Here is a 27,472-nt window from a genome sequence, read left to right on the forward strand (position 1 = left end):
AATTTTATAATCCTATAATAATAAACTGTATGGGACGAGTTTAGTATTAATTGTATCATATGTAAACACTGCATATTATTATCTTGAATCCCCTTTGGAGTCAGTTTATTTTCATTTTACAAGTATGTCTGTATTAACTATTTACATGAATATTTCCAGAAGAATTTCAATCTTCCTATTCAGAATCAAGTATTTGGCCCTTCATTGGTGCTAAATCTATATGACATCATTGGTCTTGTAATTGTTTTGTTTCTAAACTTTGAAATTTATGGAAAATTAATTGTTAACATATATCTGTTTTAGCCAGTAAATTGAATAATGGCTTAATAGCTCAAGGGGGAAGTTAAGATTTACAAGACTCAAGTTCCCCAGAAGGTTTCTCTTTGGTGATCTATAGGTTTGATTTCAGTCACAAAGCCACCAAGAAAAGAGCAGGTCATAGATTTCCATTCTGAACCAAACTCATTATCCTAGCCAAACATCAAATATGGTAGAAGACACATAACTTGATATCAACACTTATCAGACCTTATTAACATCTTTTGTAATTAAGTAAAAAAGCAAACACAACCAACTGCATCTAAGAGAGAAACTAGTTTATTAATGTATTTAAAAGACTTGTTTTGTTTTTATTTGTATATACCCTACCAGTGGTTGTTATCGCTACATTAAAACAGTAACAAAATAACACCTGGAAAAAACCCAAATAATTCCCTTTCCTCAGATTCCTCCCACAAAGATCCCCTGAATTAGGTTCTGAGGCCTGGCTGAGGGGGCATGGCTTTTAAAGCTCCCTAGGTATGGACAAGATTGAGGATCACTGTGTCTGGCTATGAGGGCTGAGCTATATTTTCTTCCTCTCAATAACTGCATTGTGCGATATTAGAAAGACCAGTTTCTGGGGAATGTGGGATGTATGAATCATAATTAGGCTCTCCAAGTGTCAACCACAGCCTGGGTAGGGAACACCTGTGGAGCAGAGAATTAAAAATGAATGATGGCCTTTGTACCGTAATGATAATACATTCTACTCTCTGGGAAGCTATTAAAATATTCCCCTTAAGAATTTTTTTCCAAGTCTATTTTAAAGTGACACAGAGAAAGTAATATGGAGTATTAAAGAAGGCTTTGTGTACTTAACCTGGTAGAGCTTTCTACAAAAATATTTTGTTATTTTATTTATGTGTGCATCCTGCAGTGAAGGGGGGAAAGGCCTGGAGTGTGTCAGTGGTTTAAAAAAAAAAAAGAAAGAAAAAAAAAGCAGCAGAGAAACAGGCTTCCCCCTTTGCATTGCATCAAGCTACTTTCACTTGGCCTAACTATGCCTTACTATCTTTTTAAATTTTGGGGGTCTGTTTGGTGCACACATTTCATAAAAGTCTAGCCTCATTGAAATGATCATCTATGTCGTTGGACTAGCTTCTGTCGCCTTGCTCTTCGGCACACCCTGGAGCCCAGGAGTGGGGTGATGCCTTTGTTTTCTAAGGAAACGCTATGTGCACATTCTCTCCATAGGGGTTAGTAGAGGAAGACTGGGAAGCTGTGTCAGTGCTTCTGCTTAATGAGGAAAAACTTTCCCCCTTATGTGCATAAATGATCGGTAATTGAATTAGTACAGTAGGAAAGGGTTTGCTGCTTCCTACTCCTAGTTTTTTTTTTTCTTAACACCATGAAATTAAAGACGTGCCAGCGTGGAGCTGCATACTCCTGATCGCTTTCAAATAAGCAGCGTAGTATATTATTTCTTTTCTGTGCATTTACATCGCATGCTGTGCGAGATAATTGAGTCCATGACAGATGTCTGTATTTCGGAGGAAAATTTATTTGTGAAAGAACAAGCGTGCATTACTTTTAACACACGGGGCTATTCATTACGTGGCCCACAAGGTGCTTTCTGATGACTTGTAAACTGAAATTAATATTTTCTCTTGTCATTCTAAATATGCATAAGCAAGCTTGACTGTTTGATACATGCAAGTCCAAGCTCACTCTTGTATTTCAGTGTAGTTTTCTGTTATTAGTCAAGGCTGGGCACTCTCAGATCATACATGAAGTTTGGAATGAGAAAGCATTTACTTTCCCTTCTATTTTTCAGAAAAGCCCAGAGGCCTGCACATTTCTCAAGACTTGCAGTGTCAGTACTGCCCACCACACCTGTCCTCACAGGGAAATGGCTATCTGATAGAGCTCAGCATAAGGGAAACAGCGAAGATTCTTCAGGGACCCATCTTTACTCCTTTGTGCTCAGAATGTCACTCTTCCAAACCAAACATGAGTGTGCTACAGCGTCAGGCTCCCTAACAGTTCAGTATGAGATGGGTTGGCTTAGAGAACTGGACAAACAACAGTAACGAGAAGGCACACTGGAAAACAACAACAACAACAACAACAAGGCTTACAGAGGAATATGCACGTCTATCTACTCTGCAACAATGAGAATAAGCCTCTCATTCTTAGCTGCAGGAAGTTTTCCTGAAATACAACAACGAGACATTTTACCACTGTGGGCTGGCTACGCATCTTTTGCACTAAGACTATGCACACTAGTAAAGCAGAAGTAAACAGACAGACTGCCATATCAGAAACGACCTACATTTAACGCTATCCCTTTGGAGAACGGCTCTTCTTTCAGTGGGAGGCGAAGGCTTCCTTCAGGCTGGCTTCTTATTGTTGGCCAGCATACAGACTGGCAAGCCCTGCAGCTGTGGCTCCAGAAGCTTCTTGGCTGCATGCAGGCTTGGGATGGCTTCCCTATGGGATTGGTGAGCCTTTGTTATTGTTTTCATTTGTTTGTTTATTTTTTTTTTGTCAAATTGACAGACAGAAATTAGAATCGCCTAGGAATTAAAATCCTTAAAGTATTGGCCTGTGGGGGCATTTTCGTGATTTATTTCTGAGGGAAGGCCCAGCCCACAAGGGACGGTGACACTCCTAGGCAATCGAGCCTAAGTTTTTTAAGAAAGCAAGCTGAGCAAGCTATGAAGAAGAAGCCAGGAAACAGGGCTCGTTCCTCTGAGGCGGTCTCTGATTCAGTTCTTGCCTCTAGGTTCCTGAGTGAGCCTTCTGCCTAGTCCCTCAGAGATGGACTGTTTTATCCCAGTGACAGAAATCAAACTAGGACTCCTAGGCACAAAACTGAGTTGGTATTCTGAAAGCTCATGCTGCTCAGGAGCTGGAGGGTAGGTGACAAAACTACATTTAGACACTTTGACCCAGCCTTCTCCCTTTTCCTTCCTCCCCACCCCCATCATCACTCACACGTGCACACACGCACAGACGCACTTGCGCGCACACGAATGTAATCACTTTTACAACAACAACAACAACAACAACAACAACAACAACAACAAAATTCATTGGGATCAAAAGGTACTGAATTGAACTTTGAAAAAGAAAACCAAACCCACCACAGCGGGAGAACATTGCTCCTTCACATTTTGTTTTCTCACAAGAAAATCACTGGTTTCGTTTGTTTCTTTATAGGAATTCCTCTATGGCCTGAGAGCGCTGCCTGGTTCACCCTAGCTCTTCCTTTTCACTGCACTTTCTTTCTCATCTCGTTCCACAAGCTTCTTCCACATCTCCAGTGACCTTCCTCCCAACATCCCTCAGTCCTGCCCAACGGGAACTCCGTGGAGCTAAGGAGGAGGAGCTGCTTAGAAAGATCAGTGCTCAGCTGGAGAGCCAGGGCAGCTCAGGGCACAACTGAAGGAGGGAAGAGGTTAGATGGATGGCCAGGTGGGACCCTGGGAAAAAGCAAAGGACTTTGCAGAAAATAGGTGGCATGGACACTCCAATCGTCACTGCAAAAGGGGGCAGTCAAATACTGCTTTCAGTTGCGTGAGAGGCTAGCAATGCACATTACCTAAGCTCTAGTACACAACATTCCCGACCGTTACTCATCTGTCCTCATTTCTTCTGCTTTGGGGTGACTCCTGGACAGGGCTGGTCTGGTTGTCCTCTGTGAGTGCTTTAGTGGCAAAGGGCTCTATGTGCCAAAGCTGAACGCTCTTCATGAATAGAAAGGCACTGCAGAAAGGGACAGCGGGTGGAGGCGGAAGTCAGGAGAGGCAAGCCTCTGATCTTAGGGTCCTGGCCTAGAAGCCTTAAGTGTGTGGCTCAAATTCAGGGACCGGACAGCTGGAGGCAACTTGGAATGAAATTATGCCTCTGCTGAGGGTTCGGATCCAGCATCCCATCACCGGGTGCGCGTGGCCTGGCAGAGCCCCAGCCCAAATAGAGTGGGGGAGAAAGGAGGGTCCCTTGCCCCTTGGGAAACAGCTTCAGAAGCCTGAACTTGGCGACTCAGACATGGTCTTCCGCCTCTCCAAGCACCTGGCAGGGCCACCGCACAGGGATGGCCTGAAAGGACCCGGGACTCCACAAGGTCCCAGAGACTTAGGGGCCTAGACTTCTCCATGCTCCCCGGCGGCTCTCCAGCAGTTGCAATACTCTGACCCGCACGTGAATCAAATCACTCGCCACGCGCCTCCGGGGCTCAGAGGATTGGAGGCGGAGCCAAGGCTGGGGCACAGCCGGGAGCCGCCCCCCGGGGGAGGGACCGTGCGGTCCCGGAGCCCAGCGAGCAGCCCGGGAGGAGGGAGCCGGGCAGCCGCCTGGGCCGCGTGCTCAGCCTGTCCCCGCCCAGGGAACCAGGGCTTCCCACAAACTCCGCCCGCCACCCGCGGGCTCCGGTTTCCGTCCCGGAGGGAGCCTGCGGCCGCGCAGGTTGGTGCGACCCACTGGGGCGCGGCGGGGAGAGGGTCGGGCGGAGCGGGGCTCGGAAGTTGGGCAGAGGCCGGGCGGGGAGCGGACTGCGAGTCCCTCTGCTTCTCGGCGCGGGGACGTTGGTGGGTTTCCTCCGGCTCGGCCGAGGTTGGGGTTTCTAGCGCCCAGAGCCTTCCTGGCATTCCCTAGTCCCGTGGTTGTCAGCGCCACCGCGTTCTCCACCCCTGCTGCCCTCACCATCGCACTTAACTGAGCCCTCGCCTTATGGGGCGCGTTTGTTCATTCGTCTAGTCTTTTTGTCCCTTTTTGGACAACTCTAAGAGACTGTGGGAAAACCCTACGAGGTCCCGAGCCGATCCATAGGACTAGTTTGGGGGTAGTATGGGCTGCCTGGCAGGTTGAGAGCGTCGGCAGTGGAATAGCGCTGGAAGTCCAGGCAAGTGCCGGGAAGCATGGAAATTCCCTGTCCTCATCGCCTTGGTGGTGCCTGCCCAGTTCTGCTCTCTCTCCCCGCCGTTTTGCCAGCCTTAGAGTGTGTGTAATACTCCAGGGAAGGGCTTGTTCTGCTAGGCAGGATGGAAAGCACCCACCACTTCCTATACTAATTAAATCCGGTTGGGTCACCTCATTTGTGTGGCTCTGGTACTGTCTCTCATCAGAGTCTCTGTTGACCTGGGCAAAATATATGTTGTTCTGTTTGGCTGCTTAGAGCCTGTTGGGACGATTTAGGAGTGTTATATGGTAGTTTTGAACCAAGGTCTCTTGTCTGGTGAAGCTCCCAGCTAGCGGGTCCCTGTCCTGAGCTCCGTCCTAAAGCGGAGATTTGGTGATGGTTCTGAATGATTCAACCTGGAACTCTCTCAGGCTGAGACACACAGCAAGCACTCCTTGGAACTGGTTAATAGGGTTCAGAATTGAAAGTGTCTTTTACTCAGCAAACCCAAGCTATGGCTCTATATTGCAGTGGTTATAGAAATTCAACCAACAAGATCGTACTGGCCCCAGTCTTTAAGGATAACTATTTCCTTCAGATGTTTTGTTTGCTCTATGGTCTTGTTTCCATCCTACAGGTAAATTTAGATTTACTTACAATCTTAATATTTTTGCAAGAAAAATCTTCATCTTTGTTCAGGTGAGTTCAGAAACTTAGTTGATCATCACAGGCACAAGGGACATTGTTTAATGTCTTTTTACTTACCTTATGAGAAATAAAGCACCAAGAAAGTCAGATTTGCACCCTGTATTAAATGGCTAAGTAATGTCATTCATGTATTCTCAACTGAATAGGCATTTTCACGAATCTATGTATTGTGCAATGCAGTCTGCTGGGTGCTTTAAAGAGCAAGGTGCATTGCTTGCCCTAAAGGGATTTCTAAACTAATTTTAGTGACACCCATATCTTTATACGAACATCAAAGGTATTGCAATAACATGGCTAGTAGAAGGCTGTCAATGCATTATCTCAGGCCCTTTTAGGTCATAATTTGGTGAAGCTGCCTCACATATTGGAATAAATACCAGGTTCACCAAGGATACACTTTCTTACAGAATGTTTCTAATGCTCATATTTAATCAATAAGAGGTTCGTTTGGAAATAAATCATTTTTAGAGCAAAAGCATGCTATAAGCCAGTGGTTCTTAGCCTTCCTAATGCTACTACCCTTTAGTATAGTTCCTCATGCTGTGGTGACCCCCAACCATAAAATCATCTTCATTGCTACTTCATAACTGTAATTTGGCTGCTGTTTTGAATCAGAAGGTAAATAGCTATTTCTCCTGGTCTTAACCCTAAAGGGGGTCGTGACCCACAGGTTGAGAACCACTGCTATCAGCCATAGTCTGTGGTAATCAAACACTAAAGAGCTGTCATCATTTCAACCAAAGCTTCAGTTAACTTGGGCAGACACCTTGATGTTTGTCTCCACCTCTTGGGAAGAAACTTATAATGCTGAGAAAAATAACTAGAGAGTGGAAGCTTTTGTTTTGTTTTTATGACTGCAACTTAAAATAACTTTATTATATTAATTTATTTGTAGAGGAGGCTGTTCTTTATTTCACCATGCCGGGGGGGGGGGGGTGTTGGTTGGGGGGTGGGGAGGGTGCAGGTGTTACATCTCAAACTCAGGTCTTACTCCTTCTCTCCTGGTGGGAATCACCTTTACCCATGGCGTCCTCTTCCCTTCCCATAGGTGTACAGTTTTCAATAGAAAAGTGCTTGACTACTGTATTAGATACTTGTGTGCTGCTGTGATAAAACACCATGACCAACAGCAATTTACAGAAGACAGAGTCACTCCATGAAAATGTTCTGTAATTGTCCCAAACAGCGCCACCTACCAGGGACCTAGTGTTCAAATACTGACCCTATTCGGGTCGTTCTTACTCAGACCACCACAGACACTGAAATGTCTAGTGAGCTCTGGATTGGCTTTGCAAATTTGACCTAAGAAGTTAAATGAAACTCATTTCTTTGTATGTAAGACAAAAGCATCATCATCGTCGTCATCATTGTCATCATCATAAAAGAATCACTCTGAATGCTTTTGAATTAAAAAAAAAAAGCTGCAAAGAATCTCATTGAGAATTATTTTTAAAACCAGTTATTTCTTATTAAGCTTGGAGTGCAGGATAAGGAAGATTTCTGTTTGGGAAAGATTGGTCCAGGCTCTTCCCTTCCCACTAAGTTGCATTTCATGTGCTGTAATGACACTGGTTCTTTCCCTAGGTCTAAGATTTAATCTACCTGCTGGCTGGGTGGCGTTTTTCTTTTATGATACATGCAGTGGGGCCTTTGTGAATTGCTTGAGCCCACACAATAAGGCATGGTATGCTAAAGGGAAGCCTGGGGGGGGGGGTGGTTGCTGTTAACTTTACACCCACACTTACAGTTCAGTGTACTCCTTATCTCATTTATAAAATGGGATTAAAACTTCTTATCATTGTCGTAGAAACTGTGTGGTCTGATGAGACAGCCACGGGATTATCAGACTTGAGAGTTTCTCTTTTCTGTAAGAATTCGCTTTCATTCCTCCAAGGCTGGAGGAGCTAATTGTTAAGACTACATAAAAAAGAGCTCAAACAAATAGGCTGTGAATAAAGTGTTCTTGCTGTTCTGTGCTACCACGTCTACTTGGAGAAACTATCATCATCTATTATCTCTCTTCTCCGTCTTTTGCTGTTTGTTTGTTTTGTTTTAAGATGGAGTCACTGGTTAATACAGGCTAGGCTGGGAACTTGGTATATAGAGCAGACCAACCTCAAATTCATGATCTTCCTGGCTCAGCCTGCCGAGTGTTCACTATAGACTTGCTACCTTGCCTGTCATCTCCTAGTTTCTCCCTCACTGCTGAGAGGAAGGCTGGCATGTATTGGATCCAAGGTTAAACAGATATTTGGTAGCAGGAATAGAGTTATAATTCCAGTTGACAGATGAATAATTCTGTGGCTTATTCCTAACACCTGTGCGGTCTTACATTATCCAGGGCACACTGAACATCTCTGTTAGTAAATAATGTATGGCTAAAATTTTTGGCTTTGGGTTCTGGTGGACCTGGGTGGCTCCCCAGGTATTTGCCTATCCTTTAACTTTGGAAAGTTGTTTAACTTCTCAAAGACCCAGGAGTAATAGAAGTACTTATGCAAATGAACTCCGAAGGGACTGTGGCCAGTTCAAGTGTGGCCAACATGCCTCTGGCAGGCCTTGCCCTTCCCCCCAGATTTTCTCTACAGTGCTAAAAACCATTAGAATATATCCCTAAAGCTAGCCCCCCCCGGCCCCCCCTCCCCCAGCCAAGGTCGATTCCATTACTTGGCCACTTCGTCCTCTTCAGACTGGTTACGGAGGTTCAGCTATCAAAAAACTGAAATCCAAGCAATTCAAAAGCCCCCCTTGACTCACCTAGTTAACATGCCGAGTCAAAATTAAACACATGGGTTTCCCATTTTGCCTTCGCCATTTTTCTATGTGCCCTGCCTGTCTCCCCTCTCCTTTGCTCCTTTCCCCTTCTCCCTTGTCCTCTATCTCCTGTCTCTGTCCCTCTGGGCAAATACATCTCCTTTGTGCTGGGAACTTGGTCTGAGTCCTGAACTGATACTTTTCCTTTCCGACTCTTGTTAAGAGCACCAGCCAAGAGCTTGCTTAGAGCATCACTTGCCGTTGACTGTAGAGTCCGGGGAGGGAAAGGCAACTCACTGTTCTAAGATTAAAGTTAATGCACAAAATACATATACCCCAGATATTTTGAAGTAGCTCTTCCTCGTCTAGCTTGTGTCAACCATGTATTCAACAAATGTGTATCAGGCTCCTACCACAGGCTTGGATTTTGCACAGACTCTGACATCCAGTGGTACTCAAGACAGGCGTGGCTACTCTCCTCTAACCTAAATGTTGATTTTTATAAACAGATTTATAATACCATGTTACTTGTTTCCTGAGGAAAGAAGTGTAGAGAGTCACAGAGGATGTGGTGGGTTATGTCTGGCCCTGGGTGTGCAAGCGTAAAAGCACTGTGTTTTCTCGCTTGGTTGGTGGTGGTCAATGGTCAGAATGTCAAAGAAACTAAGTCCGAAAGGACATGAAGCCTCAGTAGTAGCAGCCCGAGAAGCTGGAGAGTTAAAAAGATGTTCCAGATCTAGGGGAACTTGAGAAAGGAAGTCAAATGAATAGTGTAAAGTAGTAAACAAAAATGAGGAGGAAGGACAGGTGTGGCTCTCCGGAGAACCCAGATCTTGTTAAAAGTGAACCGGCCACGTGTTCTCAAGCCAACACTTGCCCGATGCTGAGATTTTTAGAGGGGAGCCTAAAATTTGCATCTGTGGAATGCCTCAAAATGTGAACTGCACAAATTTTTTTTTAATACTATAATGTGGACCAAGCCAAATAGTAATTGTAATTCAACGCAAGGCCACCACATTATCTCCTTCGTCATTATAGAAGTGAAAGAAATGCTGTGTGGCTCAATAGACATGTTTTAGGTTAGTGAGGGGACGTACCCACCAGTAGACAACACCCAGCCCATGTAGAACTGGCTGAGAGCAGCGTGTCACGCTGAAAGGCAGTAGGCTAAGGTTACGACTGAAATGGGACTGACACAATTGGGTTCGTGTTATAAGGTACATTCTGGGTCCTGTGTGGAGAACGCTTGGGAGGAGGCAGTAGTGCAAGCAGGATAATCATTTTGGAAACTTGACATCCTAGCAAGAACTAAGTATGGTCACAAACAAGCTCTTCAAGACAGATGGAGAGAGAGATGGTAGGTTTCTGAGATATTTGTGTTACTAACAGGCGTAGGTGCCTTTTAAAAACCGATTTTAATTCATTGTGGTTTCTTATATCTTTTATTTCTTGTCCACCCGAAATCCTTCCTAATACCTTCCAACCCCCAACACTTTCTCTCCAAGTAGTTTTTTTTTAGCTACTTCCTGCTGGTTAGGGTCAGCTGGCTCCTGGGGGGCAAGTCCAGTCTTCATAGTCAGGCTCTCTCCAAGTTCTTGTCAGACTGCATCAACAGCCGCCAGGAGCAGCAGCCTTCTTTCTCTGCTCTGCCCTTTACTCTCTCTCTCTCCAGTGTTCTCAGAGTTAAACTGTCTGCAGCTGGCAAAGAGTCCCTCTCAGAGCCCGCAGGAGGCAAATAGTCTGCCACTGTGGACAGTCTGAGTCAGCCCCACATCCCACACCTGGGATTAAAATGAAGCCATGTTTCCATAACATAACTGAGTTTTGAAAGACATCAAAGCTTCCACTACAAACAGAGATGATGCTCCACCATCACCTACCTTTCTGCATATCTGTAAAAAAAAAAGGCACAGATTGCTTTCATTGTAGATTCTCTTCTTAAGACTGTTTATAGCATGGGTGGCCTTCAAAAATAGGGGTAGTATTTTTCTTGTTGCAGGAAAGAGAAACTAGACATTTCGGTTTTATAACTCAGGGTTCCCCTCCTCCCCATTTATGAGTCAATGGGTGTGCAGGTCCCACCTGTCTGCCATGTGATAATGTGGGGGAACATTACCACTGTCCCTGCCACTGTTTCTGTGAGTAATGCCATCTTTTGTCTTCAACCCAAGCATTTTTTTTTCCATCTCCAATGTCCATGATGTCCATGAGATGGGAACTACTGTTCCAGGGAGCCACAACCCATACTGTTTAAAGGAACCAAAATGGGATAAAGTTCATAATGTCAGCTCTTCAGTTGCACTGCCCGTGTTTCGGGTGCTTGGTAGTCGTAGGTGGCCAGTGGCCAGGCACTGCTGCATCAGAGGGAGCTGGTCAAAGGACAGTCTCAGGCACAGGCTTCTCCAGGGAATTACTAGTTTAACACTTGAGATTGTTTTTGTGTCCGGGGGTAAATAGAAGCTGATGATTTTGACATTATAAATATGGTCTTTGTTTTTACGTCAGATTTGCATGAATTTCTCTATATAGACAGAATACCTCAATTCGAATTAGATATACTTAGCTGGGAAGGAAAATGCAAAATTATTTACACTGTTGCTATGAAGTCATGTGACAACAGAAATTCTGCATACCTGTGGCATTCCTCAAAATGGTGTCTTAACTGTGGGGGTTCAGATATGTGCCCAGGAGTTTTAACTTGAGTAAATTATCTCAAGTTTCTTCTTAGTGTCAAAGTCCCAGGAGCTGCATGTTAGCAGTGCATATCTGGTGCGTAGCTGCTGCAGTGGTTAAGAGGCAGTGCCCGCTGCCTACACAGCTTGCTGGCCTAGACAGACATAAGGAGAAAAGGCAGGAGCAAAGTTTCCACATGGCTGGTGTTCAGAGGACTTGAGAGGACAGGGAAAAAAAAAAAGGAACTGAACTTGAATAATAAAAACATAATACTTTAAAGTACAACTTTGAGTGCCCCTGCAGAATTGAAGGGAGGTGCCAGGCAGCCCATCTTTGTCCCTAGTTAGTCAGGGGGAAGCTCATTATGGACCACAAGGAGTTAGAATTAAAAAAAACAGAAAATGCCAGGCCCACCAGACAGCAGTTGCAGCCAGGAAAAACAGCCTCTCTCTCTCTCTCTCTCTCTCTCTCTCTCTCTCTCTCTCTCTCTCTCTCTCTCTCTCCATACTGGCTGCTCTTGCCTGCTGGTCCTAGTCAACACAGAGGACAGCTACAGAAACAGCTAGAAACAGCCGCGAAGGCTGAAGCCCTTGCAAGATGCCTGCCTGACATTTCAATACCCCCAAACGGCTGCTCATGAATGTAAGATACTAAAGATCCATTTACCATTGCCAAAGGATGTCTTAGGAAGAGTGTTTGTAGGCGCAGGAGAGATGGTGCAGGGATTGAGAGCACATGTTGCTCTTGCAGAGATCAGAGTTTGGCTCCCAGAATCCTATTGGGCAGCTCACATTACTCCAACTCCCTGGGGAATCTCAAGGCCTCTGGTCTGCACTGGGACCTGCACTCATGTGAACATATGAAAAACCACACACGCATATACATGATTTAAAAAACCTCAAATGTGTTTATAGGACAGTGGCTTTTTACTTACATAAAAACAAATTGAGAGTTCCAAAATTTTTGAATTTTAGAGTATTTAAAAATAGATTAAAAAAAAAAGTACTTATATGTGCAACCTCACCCTTACTAAGAATGCTACCATTAGCAATTGGCAGACTTTTTAAAGAGATACGTCAATATTGCATTCCACAGTAACTGCAGTGTTTAAAGAAAAAAAAATTTTTTTTTTTAGGTTATGCATGTATTTCTTCTTGGCTAGTTTCACCAGTAAGTCTTTAGTATTGTAGATAATCCTTAAATTCTGGCAAATGTGGGAAGGGCCAGGGTACCTCCGTCTTCGGGTTGTCACTACTGTGGAGTCCCTTGCAGAAAGCAAATGTTTGTTGTTGGTGGCATTTTAATTTTACTGCTTAGTTTTTTAAAGTGTTGCTTTGTTATCTGTGTTTATTTTCATTTTAAATTCTAAAACATCATTTGTATAGGTGTTGAAAAGGCCTGTGGTTCCTCCTACAATCTCTCGTCTCTGCCTGGTTAGACCTGGTCGTGGTGGGTAGCGGTTTCAGGGGCTCTCCTTTTCTTTCTGTTTGCTAGGGCTCTTACTGGGCGGCCAGACTGTTTCCCGCCTCTGTTCGGCCGACACGAGCTCCTTGCTTCCTCCATTAGGCAGGGCCTGGCAGTCGTCTCAGAAGGCTGACGACTGTGGTAGAACTGGAGGATCCTGTTGACATTGTACGTGTGTCCATGTGTCCGTCCCTCGCAAGTGACAGCAGGAGTCTGTCTGACAGTGATTCCGTGAATAGGTGCGATGGAAGGAAGGGACGCGCTCATCAGTCTCCCATCGTCCTTTAAAGAGTCCCACAAGAAGGAAATAGCAGCAAGCTAATAAGGCCTTTCTTTACCCCCCCAGAGAATTTAGAATTATATGGATTGTGATGTTGTGGGAGTAAAGCACTAACAATGGGGGTAGTGGGTTAAAAAAAAAAACCCAAACAGGCCTTGTCCTTTAACCCGGAATACCCTGTAGTGTTCAGAAGATTCTGTGTGCACGTTTTCTCCAGCTGCACATGAGTAACTTTAATCAGGAGCTAAGTGGGTTCTTCCTGTTACATGCCATTTTCTCCATGGCCCCTGCCTCACTTAGCTATTATACTGTATGCCTAATCGACCAGAGTGAAATGCCTTTAAAACATTTTCCAAAGAGCGAAGGACTTTTGGGGGAATTTTTTTTTTCCTTTTTTTAGAATGGAAAATGCCAAGGAGAGAAAGTTGGGATGGGTTTTGCAAAGGTAAACGTTTCCAGAACAGAATGATGAGTCAAGGAGCTGTTAATAGGATATGTAAATGTAACCTTTCACCTAGTCACTGCAGCTACCTAAGCCATAACTATGTGCTTTCAGTACATTTTTGAGCGAGTTCTTGCCTGGGTCCTTAATGGAGCAGACTCTCTAGGTACCACTGTTTTGCAATCTGTCATGAGAACTGTCTCAAAGTTTGTGCTGTCATGGGCTCCCCCATTTCTGCTTTGTTTTGGTAGCAGTCCGCCATCAGATTATCCATTTCCATGGATATATTTGCCCTCAGATCACTTCAGTATTTGTAGGACATTTTTATATAAATGTGTCAGACATTGACTTCTAGCTGTTTGGTTTCTTCTGTTTATTTAACAAATACTTATTCAGTGGTAGCAATATGTGGGACACTACTGGGTTTTCCCTCCTTCCCTCCCTCCCTCCCCCCTTCCCTCCCTCCTTCCCTCCTCCCCCCCTTCCTTCTCTCCTTCCCCCCTTCCTTCTCTCCTTCCATCCCTCTTTTCCTTTCTGTGTCTTTTGTCAGTGCTAAGAATGAGGTCTAAGACCTTTTGCATGCTAGGCAGATGCTCAGCCACAACTTCTATTTCCAGCTTGACACAGTATTCTCGATTTTAGAGATACTAGAAGTAGAAAAACATGAGCCATACTATCATGGTGTAAAGAGTTAAGGAAAAAGATAACAATTAATTATATGTACACATTGTAACAATAAAAGAAAATCTACAAGCCATTCTCTTAGCAGCGGAGGTAAATGGATCTGAACAGCAGGATGTGCTTTTGCTCAGGAGTCTGGAGAAGGGGGTGCTTGATCGGTAGCTGAAGGCTGGGTGTGTGAGTTTGAGACAGGGTAGGAAGAAATTTGAGAGAAGCATTAATTGTTCAGAAGACCTCTTAGGGAAAGTAACAAGGGGAAGCGAAGGAATGGAGGATAGCCTTTGCTTGTGAGGCTGGATGAGTCTGGACTCCTGGTTCAGTTCCTACAGGAAGTTTCTGGATGTGTTAAATTTTCACTTTTTATCCTGACAACAATGGGGAATGTTTCAGAGGACTTGGGAGCTTGCTATCAGTTGTGTTGGAGAAGATGACTCCTGAGGGGATAAATTGGAAGGGAGCCTGGATTTCGCCTTGGAGAAGGTGGGTAACTGTGATTGGATGAGGTGAGATGTACCTGTGATAGGCTGCAGAGATGGTTCAGTGGTTAAGAGCACAGGCTGCTCTGCCAGAGAGGACCTAGGTTTAATTACCAGCACCCACATGGTGGATCACAATTGTTTGCAATCGCAAATCCAGGAACGATCCTCTTCTGGCCTTCATGGGCACTTCAGGAATGTGATACACAGAGATACATGTAAGCAAAAGACCATACACATAAAATAAGGAAAAGGAAAAAGAAAGGAGAGAAAAGAATTTTATCTGTGATGTGCACTAGAAAACAGGTAGTGACGGGGGAAAGTGCTGTAGGGTGTCCATCAGTTGAATGTGAGAACGAGATTTTCTCTTATCTATTCAATAAGCATTTTTGCGAGTCTCTACATAGATTTCTGTGCTAGTTTCTGTAAATAAACTGTGATAAAAAAAACTCATGAATTTCCATATTCATAGGACTGACAGTTATCAAAATATAACTTTGGACAGTAAGAAGTCATAAAAATAATACAGATTACGACTGAGAGTGAGGATGGAGCCTCTTGAATAGCTAAACAAGGAGAAGTGTTGCTGAGTAAATAGCATTTGAGCAAAGGCCTCAGTGAACCGGGTGAGCCAACCACGAAAAGACTACAAAGCAAAAGAAACAAACATAAAATCTTAAAGCAGGGCCAAGAACTCTGAGTCCAGGCCAGCACCTCAACCACAACTACCTCTGCCAATGAAAGTCCAGGCTGTCCAGTAATGTGAGAACGAGACAAGGAAGGTGTTGAAAGTCATCTTGCTAGTTAAAGCTGAAAGCCTTGAGCCATCTTTTCTTCAGTCCTGAGAAGTGTCTCAGAATCACATTCCATACCAGCCCCAATCTCAGATTGGTCTGCCACTCACCTGGTGTTGGTAGAGCTTATCAGGAGAACCCCCTTCATCACATCACACCCTGCTCAAGAACTGACACCGAGAAACACATGTCCATGTGTCAGTGATGAACCTTATCAGTCCAACGGAAGGGCCCCAGCTGTCATTCAGTCTTCTTTGTCATTACGGTTGAGTGAAGGTCTTTCTCTAGTATTTACTTAGGCATTCATACAGTTTATTTCTTTTTTTTTTTTCTGACATCACATTTATTCATCATTGGGAATAAATTGTCTTCTTTCCATCAGCCGGTTTCCATTTTTTCTTTCAAGTTTTGGTTTGCAAGTTATGAGTTCCCTTTTTGTTTGTTTTATTTTGTTGTTGTTGTTGTTGTTGTTGTTTTTCTCTTCCAATTCCTTCTGACTTATTCCTTCTTCTCTGGACCTTTGAGTGCCTTAGCCTACATGGTCTGTGTGATTCTATTTTTGCCTCTTTCTTTGAGTCACTTGAAGAGGCACTGCCTTCAAAGTGACATCATTGCTTCAAGTTAAAATATTTATGAGTGTTTTATTGTTTTGCAGGAAAGCTTTGACATTAATACTTGCCCTACCACATATTTTTGGAGGGAACTCCCTCAGTCCTCTGAGACTTGCTGGAGTAATCTGATGATGATCAAATAGGTGAGAAGGCAAACAATACTTAAAAGTCAAAGGGAAAATCACAGCATAGATAATAACTACAGAACTGTGATTAAACACTAGCCCTCAAATTATTCAGAAAAGTGTACACATCCTTTAGAAATTGAATGAGTGCGTGATCGTATAGCCACATTGTGTGCGTGTGTGTTTATATTCCTTAGTCTTTTGAGACAGTGGGTTTCAGGGTGGTTATGGAAATCAGTTCAGTCTTGATGAAGATGAAGGACTTTCAAGGACTCTCTCGGAAACAAATTGGATGGAAGCAACAAAAAAAAAACTCCCTTTACACCAAATATTTAGCATGTGAAAAAATTGTCTATTTGTCAGTGTGGTTCTTGGAACTCTAGTGTATGTGAGAGAAGGGGCAGGGCGACCGGACACACATGGGGTCACCTCTCTAACATGAAAGCTGTGTTACTGATAGGAGACGGCCACCTTCCCCTGTTCATCACAGTGTGGCTGAGATGAGTACATAAAGTCAGCCTGTGAAGTGAGTTTGAAGGACATCCAGAACATTCTTCTTCATGTTTCAGATGAGAATACCTCCCAGCCCTGAATGAGTTGCAGGCTCCTGTGCCTTCTCCTGCAGTGTGGGGTCCTACTTCTGGGCTTCCAGGCTGCCATGATGCGTCATGGATAGCAGGTGCACATCAAGTTTTGAGCACCTGCAACATATGTATTTATTTCCTAAAACAATGCAAGGGAGAGACTGAGCGCCTTAAGCAACTGAACAGGTTACCTCATAGTTCCAGAACGTAGGAGTCTGCTGTGGTTTGCAAGTCTCCCCCAAAAGGATGCATTAGATACACTTCTCCACGTGACTGTATTGGGCCCTGGGACCTAATGAGAGGTGGTTAAGTTGTGAGGGTGAAGCCCTCAGGACTCCAGGGCCAGTTACACAGTGCTGCAGGCTCAAGCTCAGCCTTGTGTTTTCTCACTTTTGCTTTCCATCTTGGGTTAACGAAGCAAGAATATTTTGACTCCCTGAACTCAAAAACTGAGGAAACCAAGTTTCTCTTCTTTATTGATAGCTCAGTAAGAGTATTCTAACAGTGAGATCCACGTGTTGGCTGGCCTGGTTCCTTCTGAGCATGTGGAGGGATGCTCTGTCCCATACCTCTCTCATGCCGTCCTGTGGTCTGAGACATTCTTTGGTTTGTAAATAACTTCTCAGTTCTCCACATCTTTGCTGTCATTCTCCTCTTATGTATGCCCCTTTGTGCAAGTTTTCTCTTCATGTTGGATACTGGAGCACCCTAATGACCAGTGTTCTTGACTTGATGATCTGCACAGACCCCATTTCTAAGTCCCACTATTCACTCAGCTTGGAAGTTAAGGTGTAAACATTGCTTTAGGGAGCACAACTTAGACCTTATCCTCACAACGCAATGTGCATGCAAGAAGGTATAATCGCAAACATGGCAAATTAATGTGCTACTAAAGTGACTCAAAGTAAATGAATTAGAAGCAATATGACATAGTGTATGACACAGGGAAAAACAAATGAGATGCTTTATAAAATTACATGTGGAATTCTGAATGTTCATTATTATTTTAGGGTTATGCAAGTCCTATTAATTTTAATTTTAAATTGGTATAAATTAGAGTAGAGATCTAGCTAAGAAAAAGAACAAAAGAACCAATTAATTTTCTTCCTAATTTCAATAGTACATTCAATTATTATACTAATGTCACTGGCAAAATATATGGTTCATATGTTTATTTCTTATGTGTATTTTTTTCTATGTGCATAATTTTATTGCTTTAACACCCGCCCCCTTGTTTCCTGTCCTCTATGCCTTTTTTGGTTTTCCTGGCTGGCCATCTCTGCTAAAATACTCAAGAAGGTATATGGATGGCCTTTATCTTATGAGATACGCTTGCGTTGGCTGATTAAAAACTCCTTTCATTTTAGAATTAAATGTCATTAATATTCTGCAATGTTTCTTTGTGTGTGTGTGTGTGTGTGTGTGTGTGTGTGTGTGTGTGTGTGTTATTTTTCAAAGTACAGAACAAATTTGACAGGCCTTCTTCTCTTGATGTTGGGGGATATGTAAATTCTTCTGTCAGGTAGATTTGTCCACCTTTGGAATGAAGACATCCCATTTTACCTGGTGACCCGTTGTGTATTACTCATCATGAGACTTCCTGTTCTGCGGTTCGGGCAGTCTCTGACATGAAGCTGGTATGCTGTTTCCTTGCACACCTGGCTGACCAGTTTAAAGTTAAACTGTTTTCTGTTTTTGACAGAGTGACACATAGATCGTACTGAGAGGTGTAGGGTATAGGAACTCATTCCAATTTTGTGAATAGAAATTGGATACTTGACTTTTGTCTTAGAAAAGTGGCTGTTTTATTATCAACCAAAAACCTTTCATGGCCGAGCTCCTTCATTCCAAATAGCTCTGTGCTGTTTTTAAGGAGGCTTTAATTGCTTCTCTTTCATTAATTTGCTTCCTTAGCTTTGCTGCATAGAGATTTTCACTAAAGGAAAACAACCAGAGACTTCTTTTTTTTTCTTTTTGAGACAGGGTTTTTCTGTGTTAAATTGGCTGTCCTGGACTCTTGTAGACCAGGTTGGCCTCGAACTCACAGAGATCAACCTGGCTCTGCCTCGCAAGTGCTGGGACTAAAGGTTTGTGCCACCACACCCAGCACAACCAGAGACTTTAATCTTGCTTTTTATAAAATACAGTAAAAACAGTGAATTTCAGGTTTCACTGCTATTGTACAAATGCATTTCTTCTTTTCTCTCATATCAAGTAGAGTAGCTGTTGCTAGGAGTGTGAGTCTCAGTTTTGGATGCCTAGTGAACCCTGTCTTCACTTTTGTTTTTAATTATGTGTGTGTGGATGCTCATGTGAGTACAGATGCCCAAGGAGTCGGAAGGAGTCAGATTCGCCGGAGCTGGAGTTACCATTAGTTGTAAGCTGCCCAATTTAGGTTCTCTCCAAGAGCAGCACATGCTTCTAACCACTGAGCAACCCAGCCAGCTCCAGGACACCTTGTTTCTAAAACTATGAAGGAATAAAAGGCTTGTATGAAAATACTTTGAATAAACCAAATGTTTAAAATTTTTGCTACCAATCTTCACTGTTCTTCCTTGATCTTCAGGAAATTTGTTTGAAATATTTTCCCATTAAAACATAAACACTAAGATGTCAGAACAGCACCTCAAGTGGTGGCAGCCCAGAAGGTGTCATTTCATAGAGAGTCATGGGCCCCTGCCAGTCCATTTTAAAGAGATGCATTTGCTCCTGAAGCTAGCTAAGGCTATTGTAAAATGTTCTTTTGCTTTGGCAATTGTCTATTGTTTTTTTTTTTTTCAGGCTAGAATGTTTGCATATTTATCTTTTCTCAGTAAGAAATGAGGTTCATGGCACTCCTGGTATCCCCCTGATTTTTAGGGTGATCGGTGCACTACGTGGAAGGTTTGGCTTGTTGGATACTTTGCCACTGGACACCACAGCCACCAGAATCCGTTGTCTTAGTTGACAAACTTTCTTCATTTCCCAGATATAGATATAGAAATATACAGCATTGAAAAATCCAGGTGCTTATTTTGTGGTGATTAAGGGCTCTTGTGGAAGAGTGGAAGGAAGGATAAAAGGACCCAAAGGGAACAGGAGCTCTACAAGATCAACAGAGTCAACTAACCTGGGCCTGGGGGTCGGGGTGGGGCGCTTGCAGAGACTGAAACACCAACCAAGGATGATGTATGGACTGGACCTGGGCCCCTTACACATATATACCACATGGGCAGCTTGGTTTTCATGTGGGTCCCCTAGTAAGGGGAACAGGGCTGTCTCTGACAAGGACTTTCTTGCATGCTTTTCAATCACTTCCTTTTGGCGGGGCTCCTTTGCCAGGCCATCATGGTAGAGGATGCATTCATTCAGTCCTGATGCAAGTCTTGACGTGCTGGGATGAGTAGGTGGGGGGGGGGTGTCCCCTTTTCTGAGGGGTAGAGGAGGAAGGACACGGGGAAGAGAAAAGGAAGCTTGGACCAGGAGGAGAGGAGGGAGGGCTACAATTAGGATGCAAAGTGAATAAATAAATTAATAATTTAAAGCAATGGGTGTTGGCTCTAGAGTCAGTCTGCCTGGGTTCAAACTCAAGTTTCAACATTTGCCAGCAGTGTGACTTAGAGACATGACGGAAGCTCCCAAGCCCTGGTTTCATCATCTCTGGGGTTGATTACTAATATCTAGTGACAGCACTTGACACCGTTCTAGGCATGTCACACATCTCTAACACTGTAATTAATTCTCACAGCCGCCTTATGAGGTAGATGTCGTCTGTTCTGCTTACAAATGAGAGTGATGCACTAAGAGGCTAGGAGACTTTGCCCAAGTTCACATAGGTACCAAGACCAAGGGCCGGGGTTTGAATTCACAGTGTTGGCTTGGGGGCCCTGTGTCTCTCTGGCCAACTTGTCAAAAGGGAATAAATGATGTCCTTTGTTGGACTAGAACAACAAGAGTAAGCATTCAGTTTACTATGACATCAAGGACAGAGATAACTGTCCCCATGGTGCTGTGAAAAGTTCCTTGTATGACTCTTGTGATGGTAACGACTCAACATTGCCGTTCATATTACCTGTGCCAGTGCAGCCCTGAGCTTTAATGGCAGTTTAAGTTTTTCATGCTATTGTCTATGAAAATAGCTGTGATAGCGTCTCTCTAGGTTTTGTGTTTGTTTAAAGGCAGCAATACTGGTATTGACTCTCACAGGGCTTGGATTTTCTTTTAAGCCTGTTCTCTTAGCATTCTGTGTCATGAAGTGTTTTGCTGCAGTGGAGTCATTTGAAGGTTGTGGGCGGGGGGGAAACCCACAAAGTTTTGGCTAAACTTTTGAGAGTTATAAAATCCTGCTGGGCCTTTAAAATTCTTTCCAAAGAAGTTGAGACAGGGAGGTTCTGTGGCACTTTACAGTTCTTATTTTTCAGTCCAGTGTATTCTCGATTCCAGGGGCCTAGAGTTTGGCGGAGGTTGGGAGGGTAGCACCTAATAAACTTTTCTTTTTAAAAAAAAAAAATCATAATTCTTTTAAATAGTTTTCATTGCTTTTTAAAAATTGAGACAACCCCATTTGCTGATGGGAGTGAAATTGAAGTCCTTTGTCATTCATGCTAAGTTCTCAGCCAAGGAAACACCTGGTCTGTGAAGACCGGGAGTGGGGGGAGGTGGGAGGGTGTAGGGATGGGGGGGGTGAGGTGTTCTTTGGCTCTGCTCTCCTGGGGTTTCAGGTCACCAACCTTGTAATGCTTACCAAGCAGCTCTTCTCCCATTCACATACTTGGTGGTGATATTGTTGGCAACTTCCTCTATTCATTTTGTCTGCCTGCCTGGTGGCTTAGCCTAGCATTTTCGGCTGGCTCTCAAAGGGAGGAGAGACGAGGGAGGGACCTTCAGAATCCTGAGAAGAAATTGATATTGCCAATACTGCCTGGGATTTTGAAACATTCCAAAGTAAAGTTACTGAAAAATAGGATTCTGGAAGTTTCTAGTCCAGGTGCCTTGAGGGTCCTTCACAGGACTGTGGTATACTAGAAGGGCGAGACTAGGTTAAGATTTTTTTTTCATTTCTTATATGTGTGTGTAAATGTGTGCCTGGGGATGTGTATGTAGACCACATGCATTCAGATGCCCGTGGAGACCAGAATACAGCGTTGCATATTCTGGAAGAGAAGTGTTTGTGAGCCACCCAGTGTAGATCCTCTGCAAGGGCATCAAGTGTTCTCAACCCCTGAGCCACCTCCCTGCCAGCCCCAGGCAAGTCTAGGTTTTAATAAAGAAACATTGATTTGTTGCCAACCTGATAAACTCCGGACCTTGCAGCTATAGTAATTACTCCTGTGTCTTGGAGGAATTTCCTCTGGCATTAGATAGTGAGGCGTGTCTTGGTTGTACCTCTTAACAGCTCTAGGTCTTAGGCACACACAGAAACCCTCTCTCTGCTCATCTCAGACAAGACTGTTTTGTGTCCTTCATGTAGTTTGATAATTACAATTATTCCTTGAGGTTTGCGTGTGAAATATGCCTATAAGACACCTGATCCATGTTAGTTGCTTCCAGCACTAGGGTACCTGAAGTGTGCCATCTTGCCTGTAATGTAAAGCATGCTCCCTACCCTGTACGAGAGGAAGCAAAGCTTCACAAAAGCTAATGGCTTTGCTTTGAGCGTGGTACCATCTGTCTTGTGCCCTTCGCCCCAGTGCTTCTCTGCCCCTGCCCACCAAGGCAGGGAAGCAGGAGACCACGGTTTATTTCCCCCCTCAGAATTATATGCTGTGTTGCTTATGCAAATGAGGAGATGCCCATGTGGTCATCAAACCTGTGAGATTACAGACCTCTTTCAAAGGGAAAATATCCTTGCCTTAAGTTTGACTTAATTACCTTTGTCAAAATGCGCCTTAAAATATGTTGAAAGTAAATGCCTTAGCTTAAAGCACTTACAGAGTTATAAAAGTGAAGCACATTTGCAAGTTAAATGTCAGCAGCACTATAGAACAAAATGTGAGCAATTACATTAATTTATGTGATGGATGTTATTTTGCTGAAAGTAAACTGTCAGTTTTGGGTTCATCTTTACTTGGAACAGACTGTGTTGAATCTGCTTCTTGATTTCAATAAATAAATATATCACAAACCTTGCAATATTTGCAGTTTCATTTGATTCAGCCTCAAAGATGTCTTTTTAGATAACTGACAGTTTGGAATGGCAGGATTTCAGGATTGTAGTTCCAATGGGCATAGATTAATACTTAGGGAAAGCTGTTCTATTCCCTAGGGGAGAGGCCCTTGAGTCTATGTTTAACTGTGCACCTCTCCTAATCCTGTACTTAGGACCTGGGGTCTGATGTCCTGGCTTCATGTTGCTGCATCATTTTTATTGATAGTTGTTGCTGTTTTCCTTTGTTGTTTTGTGAATTGAACCCAGGGTCTTGACGGGTTTGCCCTTTGACCTACTTGACTCTATTGAAAATGTTTTCAACATAAAATTTTCTATGACTTTCCATTTCTTTGTGATAAACTGAAATGATTGGGTCCTTAAGTATATATATACTTTGTATTTTATATTGCATTGTATTGCCACTTATTGTGCAGTACAGAAGAGACCCAGTTTACCATATTTATGTGTGGAGACATTGTACCTCCTGTCAAGGACTAGGAGTTAAGTAGGTTTTAAAGGCTCCTTTGCTGTCTGTTGTAACTACTGACCTTGTTACAAATGCTGCCAGTGACTACATTTACAATACTTTACAGGCATAGAAATTAAAAAAATACTAAAATAGTTCTCATGTGTCACAAAATATTATAGTTTTAGTCGGTTGGTTTTTTTTGTTTTTATTTTTATTTTATTTTATTTTATTTTATTTTATTTTATTTTATTTTATTTTATTTTATTTTTGGAGACACGGTTTCTCTGTGTAGTCTTGGCTGCAATGGACTTGCTTTGTAGACCAGCGTGACCTCGAGCTCACAGGGATGAGCCAGCCTCTGCCTCCCCGAGTGCTGGGATTACAGCTATGTGCCACCGTGCTTGAGCCAGGCAGTGGGACATTTGGTTTGCTACCTGGACAGGTGAGCACAAGACAGCATGTAAATTGTTTTCTCGGCTACACTTTATTTATGGAAGCTGACTTCGTCTGTCAGAGCAGAGGTGGCAGATCCTCTGAAGTGAAGTTAGCGTTGGGATGGACCTTTTTGTAACTCAGTTTTCCTCTTCTTGAAAATAAGGGAAGGTTTTTCTTTTTATGGGGAGAGAATTAAGCTAGACATTGAAAGGCAAAGGTAATGTACAGGTAGAATGAATATCAGTGGCTTAGCTATTATTAATTATTTAATTATTGTTAATATTTAGCAGTATTTAAAGCACTTATGCATACTTTAATTTTTGTTTGTTCTTTTGTTCATTTATATCACACATGAAATTTATCACACATGTTACTAAGGTTATCAACCCATCATCAGGTATCTTGGGACTTTTGTCTGCTTGCCTTTTGTTTGGTTATGTGGTGGATTTTTTTCCCCCAAAGGTATGCTTTTCATTTTTATGTTCAGTTATTGGAGATTATCACTTAGAAGTTTCAGTTATTGAAGATAAATTTGTACATTTAGTTTCCCTTATTTTTATAAAAAATTACCTTCAGGGTTTGGGGAGATAGTGTGGGTACTTGAGCTGCAGAGGTAGAAACTTAAATTCAAGTACCTGGCACAGACTTAAAAAGTCTGAGCATACCTGTATGTGCCTGTTGCCCCAGAACTGGGAGTTGAATCCAGATAAATCCCAAGAGCTTGCTGGACAGCCAATTTAGCCAAAATAGTGAACTTCTGGTTCAGTGAGAGACCTTGTCTCAAGGCAACGTGTTAAAGACTAATGGAGAAAGACACCTTGCCTCCTGCTTGGGCTTCCACATGCGTGCACACTTGCACACTTACGCATAGTCGCATATACCACCATATGCACACGATACAGCATCCCTAGAAATGCCAATGCTTTCAATAGTAATATTTGTCTACGTGTTTACTGTGGTAGCTTCATAATGCTACACTTCGTTGAATTCCATGTATGTCATGATATATTTACTCAATACAAAGTATTTATTCAATAGATTTTACAAACACATTCAATGGCATTAATTAAATAATAATCTTTTCCCATTAAAAAAAATACTATTTTAAACTCTACCTAGATAATTTAGTTCCCTGGAATATGACCTGAAAATGTCTTAAAACAGTGTTATCAACCAGATACTATCCTTGGTGCTGAGTAAATATCAAATGAATTAATAAAACTCAAGACAGCAAAAATCCATTATGAATTTAAATGTAGTTGCTTAACAGAGTGACTCTACTAGAGAATTTTAAAACTCACTTAAATCATTCATTTTGTCCCAAAAGGAATCTGTGAGTAAAATGTACTTTAATATAACAGCCCTTCTACGAAGAGGACAGTGATTAATGTTTGAGTAAGCGAGTAACCAAAAAGTCACTGTTCCTTCTAAGGGCCTATTTTATTGGGGTTCCCTAAACCTCTGTCTCCCTTCTCCACCCCAATCCCTTCCGATACCAGGTAGGAGAGAAAGAAGGTTAGTGGGGAGAGAGAGGGTGTAGTTCTCTTTTGCCTACTTCCTGCTGGTTAGCGTCATCGGGTTCCTTGGGGGCAAGTCCAGTCTTCATAGTCAGGATCTCTCCAACTTCTGCTCATGAAACTGCAGGAACAGCAACCAGGAGCATCTTGGGTGCAGCAGCAGCAGCCTTCTTCTTCCTCGGAGTGCCCTTGTCCCTCTCTGGGCTCTGGCATTTATTCCCTCTCTGAGTCCCCAGAATTAAACTATCTGCAGCTGGCCAAGATCATCCCCCTTCTCAGAGCCTGTACGAGGCAGTCTGCCGCTGTGGGAGATTAAAACAAAAACATGTTTACACAACACAACTAAGCTTTTAAAGAAACCAAGATTCCCACTCTAGGTGCCCTCACCTGAAATGGAAGGCACGCTGGCTTAAGCCCCTTTTCAGTTTCCCTGAAAGATGGGGGTCGCTGAATTTACTGTTCTCCATTATAGGTGGGAAAATAAAGAGAAGCATTCTTGTCTTATATTAGAGATTAGTGTGGGAGTTTTCTCTTTATTTTTCTTCTGTGATGGTGTCAAAGAAAGGTTGATTGCCAAATTTCTGTCTGCCTTGAGCATACCAATTGTCATTTCTCCTTCAGGCAGAACTATGACCCTATGACTTCACACTTAATGGTATTTTTATGATCTCGGAGGTAAGCAGGCTAGATTTCCAGTGAGCGCTTCTTGGGGCACCCCCTCCCCCAGAGCAGATAGAAAAAGTTCAGAGGAGAAAACCTGCATCACAGAAAATTAAAAATGAGGCTGGGGAGAATTGCCTGTTCCCCGCCCCCGACAAGGCCTTTTTTTCTGAGCCTTGGTTTGTGACCCTTAATACTTACACATTGCTCCTTGGCAGTCTCCTTGGTTTTGCCCGGTACTTGTGTTTATATGTTTATATTTGTTTTGTCTCCTTCCTAGGTAGTAACATTGTCAAAGGCAGACAGATTGTCTTCCACTTGATGATTCCCTAGAGCTTTCTGTATGCTGCTTCAAATGAGAAACACTCAATTAAATGTTTGCCTAACAAGTAAACAGGAGGGGGAAAAATGAAGGTTTCAGGAAGGAGATTGTAATATTACCAAAAATCACATTAAGGAGTCCGAGTAATCAGAACTGGCATTTGGTCTCCCTGGTCCTTAGGATGAAATGAAAACTGGACCCCATCTGAATGGATAAAACAAGGCGTGGGACTGCTCATCTAGATGATTATTAGTGTTTCCCTTCTGTAGTCTGGTCTGTGGCAATTTGTTCCAAAGGAAACTCTAGACCTACGGTGATTTAATCTTGCCAAATTCGACCTCTGCAATGACTCACTCTTGTTTTCCATTTAGTTTGTTTTTGCATGGAAGAGGGTTGCATAGACAAACAGGCAAAATCCAGAGTTTTCTGGTGGGCTGTTGGCCATTGCCATGGTTCCCGTGGTGGTGACGCCCTGTATGTGGATGCTCTGCAGGTTGAGTTTCTGTTTGGAGGTAGTACTTCATATGAGTTTGAACTGGGTGGTCCCTTGGACTCAGAGATTTAGTGATTGCCTAGATGTAAGAAAGAATGACCCCTTGTGGAGACAAACAGGCTTGACACCCCAAGTCCTCATGGACCCTTTTCTGGGTCTACAGCTGACTTCCACAAAATGAAGGGTCTGAAGGTGGCAGTGTATAAAGCAAAGATTGTTAATGCCAGGGGAGCAAACCAGTGGCTCATCTAAAATGCATGTTTGTCTTATTTTTATTTTTTATTTTAAGTGTATGAGTGTTTCGCCTGCTTGTGTGGGAGTGCATTGTGTGCGTGCCTGGTTACTTTGGAGACCAGATGAAGTACCGGATCCGTCCCCTGGATCTGTCGATATGGACGGTCGCGAGCTGTCCTGTAGGCGCTGGAAACTGAGCCTGAGTCCTCTGCAAGAGCAGCCAGTGTTCTTTGCCACTGAGCCATCTCTTCAGCCATGTGCTTCATTGTAAAAGTACCATATGCTTCAGAGTACATTCTTGGCCACCAAGAAAGGCAAGCCACGTATATGGTAACCTACCCAACTGTGTGATTTCAAAATGTATGATACTGAAATATAACACAAGAGAACAATACACGAACTCTGTAATGAGGTAACAAAAACTTCAGTATGTAAGTGTCTACTCGTGAGGACACTGGAGGA

General features: G+C 43.1%; 1 protein-coding gene across 11 annotated transcripts in view; it reads left to right on the forward strand.

Moving 5' to 3' along the window:
* Positions 1-4,571: 4,571 nt before the first annotated feature.
* Positions 4,572-27,472, forward strand: part of PAM (peptidylglycine alpha-amidating monooxygenase) — a 278,579-nt gene continuing 255,678 nt past the window's right edge. For all 11 annotated transcript variants that reach the window (XM_084780124.1, XM_084780128.1, XM_084780127.1 and 8 more), the window contains exon 1: positions 4,572-4,728. The gene's annotated coding sequence lies outside the window, so the exon portion shown is untranslated. The remainder of the gene's footprint in view (positions 4,729-27,472) is intronic.

This window comes from Acomys minous (assembly GCF_964271855.1).
Source record: "Acomys minous genome assembly, chromosome: 4".
Classification (NCBI taxonomy): Eukaryota; Metazoa; Chordata; class Mammalia; order Rodentia; family Muridae; genus Acomys; species Acomys minous.